We start from the raw sequence: 10808 nt of genomic DNA on the forward strand, positions 1-10808 counted from the left end.
ATGCTTTGAAGAGTGGTTAGCACATAACGCCATTAACATTCATCACTTGCTGTCAGTCTTCTGTCTTTCCCTCCTCTGGGTGACCCTTGGGCTGGGGTCGGATGAAAGGAAGGTGGTGCTGACCTGTGAGGAGTCAGAGAAAGCAGTGCAAAGGCAGGGATACTGGACTGGAGGTGACTCCTGTAGCGGGAAGAAGGAAATGTGTTTGTATGACACTGGGGTATGCCAGGCTCAGTGCCAGGCACTTTCTTCCCTTCCACAGTTATACCAGGATAGTGCTGTTATTTTATAATCTTACAGATGGGGACTGAGGCCCCAGAAGGGCAGTGACCAGGCCAAGGTATTGCAGTTAATGAGGGGTGGAGCTACTGCCTGGCCAGCTTAACCTCAGCCACCCTCACGTGTCCCATGCTTCCTCCTCTACTGCAACCCAACTCAAGCCCTCGAGGGGGATCCAGGAGGCCAGGGCTGGCAGAGGAACAGGGAGTCTGAGAGGTCTTGGGCATGAAGCTTGTGGCTCCTTCCCTAGGGCCTTGGTTTCCCCTGGTTGGGCCTCCTTTTTGCAGGGCAGCGGGACAGGTCTACTGAATGGACCTATAATGGGTTTGGCTCCTCCTGGCTTTGCTTCCCCTGCACTTTCTGTCCCTCTGTCCCATGACTGGGAGGCAGGCCTTTGGCAGATACGTTAAAACACCAGCAGGGGGTACTTCTGGTTTTAGCTCTGATGTATAAAGAGCTTGGAAGTTGTCACACCCATCCTCACACCATGAAATAAGTTGAACAAACTGAAAGTCAACAATGTTTCTTAATTCTCATCAGAGAATTAAAGTCACAGGGCAAACTGCCACTCTGAAATCTGGGGAGATGAGTGAATACAGCCAAGATCAGCTTACTTGAAGCAGAAACCACTGGAGCCAGGAACTGTTGGGAACACTTGAATAGTAATTTCGATGAATTTCTGGAAATGAAGAATGAACTTGTTTGAAAATTAAAAACTTCTGGGGGCCTAGTTGTAGGTCTCCCTTCAATACTTAAGTGGGTTTTACCTCCAGGAACCCGACCAGACTGACACTGGGAAGATCAGAGAAAAAAAAAACAAAACCCTGTTCCAGACAGAAAGAGTGGAAAAATCACCATTTGAAATACCCCTAGAGCTTTCTCAGTGACAAAGGCCAACCCTCCCGAGAAACTACTTTATCAGAGCCTTGTCTGACTGGGGCAATTAGACAACTCAACCCCTTCCATCCTTCCTGTCTGTCTTACTTAAGGAGAAGGGAAAAAATAATGGGGCCAAAAAATGCTTCTGAAGGTCACAGCCCAGGGGCTTAGGCCAACTAAAAAACTAAGATTTAACAATAAGAGTATAGAATGCCTCCTCTCCCCAACATTTTATTTCCACCACCACAACAGGTCTTCAGTATAATAACAATGAATTACAACTGAAACAGCTATAAGACACAGACTCTTTAAGAAGAAGTTCTTAGGGAAACCCAAAGTTAACCATGGAGAGAAAAACAAACCAAGGAAATTAAAGGAAAGCAAAGCCTTTGGCACCTATAGCTATAGCAAATCTTAAACACAGCTCAGCTCTAGTAAGATTAAAATAAAAACTCAGGCTAAACATGGTGGCTCACGCCTGTAATCCCAGCACTTTGGGAGGCCGAGGTGGGTGACTCACTTGAGGTCAGGGGTTCCAGACCAGCCTGGCCAACACAGCAAAACCTCATCTCTACTAAAAATACAAAAATTAGCCAGCCATAGTGGTGGGTGCCTGTAATCCTAGCTATTCAGGAGACTGAGGCAGGAGGATCACTGGAACCCGGGAGGCAGAAGTTGCAGTGAGATGAGATCACACCCCTGCACTCCAGCCTGGGTGATAAAAGTGAGACTCTGTCAAACAAACAAACAAAAAAAACCACCAACACACACACACACACACACACACACTAAAAAAACAAACAAACAAACAACAACAACAACAAAAATCCAAAAAACAATAATCAGAATTAGCTGGGCATGGTGGTACACGCCTGTAATCCTAGCTACTTGGGAGGCTGAGGCAGAAGAATTGCTTGAACCTGGGAGATGGAGGTTGCAGTGAGCCAAGATTGTACCATGGCACTCCAGCCTGGGCAACAAGAGTGAAACTCCATCTCAAAATAAATAAATAAATAAATAAGAAATAAGTACAGTGAATAGAAAATAATTACAAACATGGTAGATATTAATCCAACTATATCAATAATCACTTTAAATACAAATGCTATAAATGTACCAATTAAAAATAGGCTGTCAGAGGAATAAAAAAAAGCTATCTGTTGTCTACAAGAAGCTACTTTAACTATAAAGGTTAAAAGTAAAGGGACAAAATCTAATGCTTGTTCATGACAAAACTCTCAAGAAAGTAGGAACAAAGGAGAATTTCCTCAACTTGTAAAGATATTTGTAAAACCTTAGCGCTAACATCATGCTTAATAGTGAGAAATTAGATACCTTCCAGCGAAAGTCAGAAACAAGCCAAAGATGTCCCCTCTCACCACTCCTATTCAACATCATACTGGAATTTCTAGCTAATGTAATAAGATAAGAAAAAGAAAGAAAAAGTCTATAGATTAGGTAGGAAGAAATAAAGCTCTCTTTATTCACAGATGGCGTGATAGTCTATGGAGAAAATCTCAAAGAACTTCAAAAGAACGACTAGAACAAATAGCAAAGTTGCAAGATACAAAGTTAATATACAGCACTGGGCATGGTGGCTCATGCCAGTAATCCCAGCACTTTGGGAGGCTGAGGTGGTGGATCACCTGAGGCCAGGAGTTCGAGACCAGTCTAACCAATATGGTGAATCCCCATCTCTACTAAAAATACAAAAATTAGCCAGGTATGATGGCCGGTGCCTGTAGAACCAGCTACTCAGGAGGCTGAGACAGGATAATTGCTTGAACCCTTTTAGCGGAGGTTGCAGTGAGCCCAGATTGAGCCACTGCACTCCAGCCTGGGCGACAGAGCAAGACTCCCTCTCAAAAAAAAAGAAAAAGTTAATAACAGAAGTCCATTGCTTTCATAGATACCAGCAATGAACAACTACAATTTGACATTAAAAATGCAATAACACTTACTAAAAAAAAAAGGAAAAAAGAAAAGAATTGTTTATGTATAAATATAACAAAATGTGTACACGACCTACACAAGGAAATGATAAAACTAATGAAAGAGATCAACCATCTAAAGAAACGGAGTGCGCAGGAGCGGAAGTGCCCAATGGTGAAGGCAACCCGGCCTCCCCTCCCCGTCCCTGCTCTGCCCACCTGGTCCCCGGAAGTCTGTGAGTGACTTGGCCGCCTTTGATGCTGGGTCCTGGAGCTCTTCGTTGGTCCGCAGCCTTTGTCAGTCGTTCTTGCGGGCCAGCTTGAGGCGCAACATAGGCCCAGGAACCTCAGAGGAGGAAGAGGAGGAGGAGGAAGCTGCTGCAGGAGGCCCATGTCATCCATCTTACTGAGGAGCTGTCAGGACCGGGCGGCCTTCCCCCTCCCACCATCCCACGTCGCTGCCCTGAGGGGTAACCTGGGGGATCGTGCTGGTCTCCGTCGCACGGCTGACGAGCCCCGTGAATGTTCCATTTAGCTGCCGCACACCCGCCTATCCGGCGTACCTTCCTTCAGAGGCCATCACCTCAGCAGTTGGCCTGTGAGGCGGGAGCGCTGGCACACAGTGGCTACGGTGGCGCCAGGTTTGGTGGTCACGGGACCTCAGGACCTTCCTGCGCGCTGCTGGCACTCATCTCCCCACCTTGGCAACGACTCCGTAGTCAAGTCCTCCAACGACAAGAACAAGAAGCTGCAGGAGGGCAGCCCCGTATACAGCCCCCCCTGAAGAGGCGCCAATGAAGTCTGTGGGGCAGAGGGTCCTGGACAGGCTGAAGCACTATTACCACGGCTTCTGCCTTCTCTGGACGGCCACCAAGAGAGCCACACACATGCTCTGGAGGATTCTCAGTGGCCACATGCTGACCAGCTGGGAGCACAGGCAGTTTGTCCGTGTCTGTGCTGGCCTCTTTTGTCTAGTCCCGCTCCTGATCTTTGCGGTGGTGCTTTTCATGGAATTGCTGTTGCTCATGGTAGTGAAAATCTTTTGCAACCTGTTGCTGTCTACATTTGAGACCCAGTCCATCAAGGAGGAGAAACTGAAGAAGCAGCTATGGGGGAGCTGGAACTGGCTAAATTTCTCCAGGACACCATCAACGAGATGGTTGTGAAGAACAAAGAAGTGAAGGGGAGGACTGCCAAAGACTTCTCCATGTTTTTCCAGAAGATCTGAGAGACAGGAAAGACCTAAGAGCAAAGAAATCACGCACTTTCCCAAATTATTTGAGGATGAGCTGACCCTGGATAACCTCACCTGCCAGCAGCTGGTGGCATTGTGTGAGCTGCTGGATCTCCAGGCCATAGGCACCAACAACTTCCTATGCTTTCAGCTCACCATGAGGTTGAGGTCCATAAAGGCCAACAATGAGCTGATTGCTGAGGAAGGGGTGGACAGCCTGAATATCAAGGAATTGCTGTCAACCTGTAGAACTCGAGGGATGTGGGCCCTCTGGGTCTCAGAAAACCATCTGAGGAGCCTGCTGAAGCAGTGGCTGGATATGCATTTGCATCAAGAGATCCCCATATCACTGCTCTTATTGTCCCGAGCTATATACCTCCCAGACACCCTCTCTCCTACTGACCGGCTCAAATCCACCTTGCAGACTCTTCCAGAGATAGTGGCGAAGGGAGCCCAGGTGAAAGTGGCCAAGGTTGAGGGTGAGCAGGTGGACAACAAAGTGAAATTGGAGGCTACATTACAGGAGGAGGTGGCCATCCAGCAGGAGCACAGGGAGAATGAACTGCAGAAGCTATCCCAAGAAATGAAATGGAAGAAGCCACCCCTGTGAGGCCAGTGGCTGACCAGCAGCCAGAAGTGCCTGATGTGATCCTGCCCTCAGAGGCCCTGAAGGACACTGTCCCTGTGCTGGAGATCCTGAAGGAAGAGAAAATAACCAAAGAAGAAATGGGTGTACTTAGTGACTCGTGTTCTAAACTGAAGGAGCAAAATAAGTCCCTAACCAAGGAGAAGGAGGAGCTGGAGCTACTGAAGGAGGACGTCCAGGACTACAGTGATGACTTGCAAGAGATCAAGAAGGAAGTTTCAAAGACCAGCAAAGAAAAATATGTGGAAAAATCTGAAGCCAGCAAGACACTGACAAAGAGAGTTCAGCAGATGATCTGGCGGATAGACAGTTTGATCGCACAGCTGGAGATGGATCAGAGGCCTGGCAAGCTGGGCCAGGCAGAGGGCTCAGGGGGAGCGGGAGAGAAAGTCATCAGTATCACCAAGCTCATCAGTGCCATGAAGCAAATCAAGAACATTCCAGAAAACAAGCTGATCAGCTTGGCCTCAACACTGGATAAAAATAAAAATGGCAAGGTCAACATTGACAACCTCATTAAGGTGATTGAGCTGGTGGACAAAGAAGATGTTCACATCTCTATCAGTCAGGTGGCTGAGATTATAGCAATGCTGGAGAAAGAGGAGAGGTGGAGGGGAAGAAGAAGGCTAAGGGAAAGGCTGAGGAGGAGGTTGCAGAAGTGAAGAATTAGGGCTGGTCTTGGCTCTCAGGCATGTTGGTGGCCCTGCAGGTGTCTGCCTCCATCCTGCTTCACTAGCTGTTGTAGTAATGACCATAATAGTGATCACTTTGAGGTGATTCTTTTTTTTTTTTTTTTTTTGTAGTACTAGAAGAAATAAATTTTATTTTATTTATTTATTTATTTATTTATTTATATTATACTTTAAGTTCTAGGGTACATGTGCACAATGTGCAGGTTTTTTACATACGTGTGCCATATTGGTTTGCTGCACCCATTAACTTGTCATTTACATTAGGTATTTCTCCTAATGCTATCCCTCCCCCATCCCCCCACCCCATGACAGGCCCCAGTGTGTGATGTTCCCTGCCCTGTGTCCAAGTGTTCTCATTGTTCAATTCCCACCTACGAGTGAGAACATGCAGTGTTTGGTTTTCTGTCCTTGTGATAGTTTGCTCAGAATGATGGTTTCCAGCTTTATCTATGTCGCTACAAAGGACATGAACTCATCCTTTTTTTATGGCTGCATAGTATTCCATGGTGTATATGTGCCATATTTTCTTAATCCAGTCTATCATTGATGGACATTTGGGTTGGTTGCAAGTCTTTGCTATTGTGAATAGTGCTGCAATAAACATACATGGGCATGCGTCTTTATAGTAGCATGATTTACAATCCTTTGAATATATATCCAGTAATGGGATTGCTGGGTCAAATGGTATTTCTAGCTCTAGATCCTTGAGGAATTGCCACACTGTCTTCCACAATGGTTGAACTGGTTTACACTTCCACCAACAGTGTAAAAGCACTCCTATTTCTCCACATCCTCTCCAGCACCTGTTGTTTCCTGACTTTTTAATGCTTTACTTCCAACTACGTGGTCAATTTGGAATAAGTGTGATGTGGTGCTGAGAAGAATGTATATTCTATTGATTTGGAGTGGAGAATTCTGTAGATGTCTATTAGGTCTGCTTGGTGCTGAGTTCGAGTCCTGAATATCCTTGTTAACCTTCTGTCTCGTTGATCTGTCTAATATTGACAGTGGGGTGTTAAAGTCTCCCATTATTATTGTGTGGGAGTCTTAGTCTCTTTTTAGGTCTCTTGGGACTTGCTTTATGAATCTGGGTGCTCCTATATTGGGTGCATATATAGTTAGGATAGTTAGCTCTTCTTGTTAAATTGATCCAATTACCATTATGTAATGGCCTTCTTTGTCTCTTTTGATCTTTGTTGGTTTAAAGTCTGTTTTATGAGAGACTAGGATTACAACTCCTGCTTTTTTTTTTTTTTTTTGCTTTCCATTTGCTTGGTAGATCTTCCTCCATCCCTTTATTTTGAGCCTATGTGTATCTCTGAACATGAGAGTGGTCTCCTGAATACAGCACACTGATGGGTCTTGACTCTTTATCCAATTTGCCAGTCTGTGTCTTTTAATTGGGGCATTTAGCCCATTTACATTTAAGGTTAATATTGTTATGTCATTATGATGTTAGCTGGTTATTTTGCCTGTTAGTTGATGCAGTTTCTTCCTAGCATAGATGGACTTTACGATTTGGCATGTTTTTGCAGTGACTGGTACCGGTTGTTCCTTTCCATGTTTAGTGCTTCCTTCAGGAGCTCTTGTAAGACAGGCTTGGTGGTGACAAAATCTTCCAGCATTTGCCTGTCTGTAAAGGATTTTATTTCTCCTTCACTTATGAAGCTTAGTTTGGCTGGATATGAAATTCTGGGTTGAAAATTGTTTTCTTTAAGAATGTTGAATATTGGCCCTCACTCTCTTCTGGCTTGTAGAGTTTTTGCTGAGAGATCTGAATGGGCTTCCCTTTGTGGGTAACCCGACCTTTCTCTCCGGCTGCCCTAAGCCTTTTTTCCTTCATTTCAACCTTGGTGAATCTGACAATTATGTGTCTTGGGGTTGCTCTTCTCAAGGAGTATCTTTGTGGTGTTCTCTGTATTTCCTGAATTTGAATGTTGGCCTGCCTTGCTAGGTTGGGGAAGTTCTCCTGGATAATAACCTGAGAAGTGTTTTCCAGCTTGATTTCATTGTCCCTGTCACTTTCAGGTACACCAATCAAACGTAGATTTGGTCTTTTCACATAGTCCCATATTCTTGGAGGCTTTGTTCATTTCTTTTTACTCTGAACTTCTCTTCTCACTTCATTTCGTTGATTTGATCTTCAATCACTGATACCCTTTCTTCCACTTGATTGAATTGGCTACTGAAGCTTGTGCATGCATCACATAGTTCTCGTGCTGTGGTTTTCAGCTCCATCAGGTAATTTAAGGTCTTCTTTACACTGCTTATTCTAGTTAGCCATTCGTCTAATCTTTTTTCGAGGTTTTTAGCTTCCTTGCGGTGGGTTTGAACATCCTCCTTTAGCTCGGAGAAGTTTGTTATTACTGACTTTCTGAAGCCTACTTCTGTCAACTCGTCAAAGTCATTCTCTGTCCTGCTTTGTTCCATTGCTGGTGAGGAATTGCGATCCTTTGGAGGAGAAGGGGTGCTCTGGTTTTTTTTTTTTTTTTTTTTTTTTTGAGATGGAGTCTCGCTCTGTCACCCAGGCTGGAGTGCAGTGGTGCAATCTCGGCTCACTGAAAGCTCTGCCTCCTGGGTTAACACCATTCTCCTGCCTCAGCCTCCTGAGTAGCTGGGACAACAGGCGCCTGCCATCACGTCCGGCTAATTTTTTGTATTTTTTAGTAGAGATGGGGTTTCACCGTGTTAGCCAGGATGGTCTCGATCTCCTGACCTTGTGATCTGCCTGTCTTGGCCTCCCAAAGTGCTGGGATTACAAGCGTGAGCCACCGTGCCTGGCCGATGCTCTGGTTTTTACAATTTTCAGCTTTTCTGCTCTGGTTTCTCCTCATCTTTGTGATTTTATCTACCTTTGGTCTTTGATGATGGTGACCTACAGATGGGGTTTTGGTGTGGATGTCCTTTTTGTTGATGTTGATGCTATTCCTTCCTGTTTGTTAGTTTTTCTTCTAACAGGTCCCTCAGCTACAGATCTGTTGGAGTTTGCTGGAGGTCCACTCCAGACTCTGTTTGCCTGGGTATCACCAGTGGAGGCTGCAGAACAGCAAATATTGCAGAACAGCAAATATTGCCACCTGATCCTTCGTCTGGAAGCTTCGTCTCAGAGGGGCACCCGGCTGTATGAGGTGTCAGTCGGCCCTACTGGGAGATGTCTCCAAGTTAGGCTACACAGGGGTCAGGGACCCACTTGAGGAGGCAGTCTGTCCATTCTCAGAACTCAAACACTGTGCTGGGAGAACCACTGCTGTCTTCAGAGTTGTCAGACAGGGATGTTTAAGTCTGCAGAAGTTTCTGCTGCCTTTTGTTAAGCTATGCCCTGCCACCAGAGGTGGAGTCTACACAGACAGATGGGCCTTATTGAGCTGCGGTGGGCTCCACCCAGTTTGAGCTTCCTGGCCACTTTGTTTACTTACTCAAGCCTCAGCAATGGCGGACACTCCTTCCCCATCCAGGGTTGCTGCTTCACAGTTTGATCTTGTACTAGCAGTGAGCAAAGCTCCGTGGGCGTGAGACCCACTGAGCCACACGCGGGATATAATCTCCTGGTGTGCCGTTTGCTAAGAGCATTGGAAAAGTGCAGTGTTTAGGTGGCAGTGTCCCGATTTCCCCAGTACAGTCTGTCATGGCTTCTCTTGGGTAGGAAAGGGAAATCTCTGACTCCTTGCAATTCCCGGGTGAGGCGATGCCCCGCCCTGCTTCGGCTCACCCTCTGTGGGCTGCACCCACTTTCTGACCAGTCCCAATGAGAGGAACCAGGTACCTCAGTTGGAAATGCAGAAATTACCCGTCTTCTGTGTCAATCATGCTGGGAGCTGCAGACCAGAGCTGTTCCTATTCGACCATCTTGGAATGCCCCTCAAGGTGATTCTTAATGGCAGGTCTAATACTTTGTCTGAAATAAGTCAGAAGCTTCCATTAAAAAAAAAAAAAGAAGGCCGGGCGTGGTGGTTCACGCCTGTAATCCCAGCACTTTGGGAGGCCGAGGCAGGTGGATCACGAGGTCAGAAGATTGAGACCATCCTGGCTAACACAGTGAAACACCGTCTCTACTAAAAAAATACAAAAACAACTAGCCAGGTGTGGTGGCGGGCACCTGTAGTCCCAGCTACTCGGGAGGCTGAGGCAGGAGAATGGCGTGAACCTGGGAGGTGGAGCTTGCAGTGAGCCAAGATCGCGCCACTGCACTCCAGCCTGGGTGACAGAGCCAGATTCCACCTCAAAAAAAAAAGAAAGAAAGAAAAAGAAAATGGAGAGATAGTCCATATTCATGGATAGCAAAAATTCAATATCATTAAGATGACTCTTCCCAACTTGTTCTATAGATTCAATGCAAACTCAATTAAAATCTCAGTGAATGATTTTTTGATATTAACAGAACAGTCAACATAATTACTGAAAAGGAAGTCAGAGGACTGACATTACTTGACTTCAAAGCTTACTATAAATCTACAGTAATGAAGACAGTGTGATATTCATGAAAGAATAGACAAACAGGTCAACGGAACAGAATAGAGGGTCCAGAAATAGACCCATGTAAATATAGTGAACTGATCTTTGACAAGGGACCAAAGGTAATTCAATGGAGAAAAGGTAGTCTTTTCAACAAATGGTGCTAGAACAACTGGGCATCCATGTGCAAAAAAAAAAAAAAAAAAAAAGTCTAGACATAGACCTTTATACTTTTCATAAAAGTTAACTCAAAATAGATCATAGACCTAAATGTAAAACATAAAACTATAAAGTTTCCATAAAATAAGAGACAATCTAGGTAACTCTGGGTTGGCAATGAGTTTTCAGAAAAAAAACACCAACACCAAAACCATGAACCATGAAAGAAAAAATATCTAAGTCAGACTTCATTAAAATTAAAAACTTTTGTTATGCAAAAAACACTGTTAAGAGAATGAAAAGACAAGCCACAGACTGGGAGAAAATATTTGCAAGACACATAGCTGATAAAAGACTTGTATTCAAAATACATGAAGCCAACCTGGGCAGTATGGTGAAACCCTATCTCTACAAAAAATACAAAAATTAGCTGGGCATGGTGGTGCATGCCTGTAGTCTCAGCTACTCTAGGAGGCTAAGGCAGGAGGATTGCTTGAGCCCAGGAGGTGGAGGCTGCAAAGAACTGTGATCACTGC

General features: G+C 45.2%; 1 pseudogene; it reads left to right on the top strand.

The window, feature by feature from the left end:
* The first annotated feature begins 3195 nt into the window (after positions 1-3195).
* On the top strand, positions 3196-5700 carry LOC103245439 (mitochondrial proton/calcium exchanger protein pseudogene; annotated as a pseudogene).
* The last annotated feature ends 5108 nt before the right edge of the window (positions 5701-10808 follow it).

Source organism: Chlorocebus sabaeus, chromosome 26 (assembly GCF_047675955.1).
Source record: "Chlorocebus sabaeus isolate Y175 chromosome 26, mChlSab1.0.hap1, whole genome shotgun sequence".
NCBI classification, from domain to species: Eukaryota; Metazoa; Chordata; class Mammalia; order Primates; family Cercopithecidae; genus Chlorocebus; species Chlorocebus sabaeus.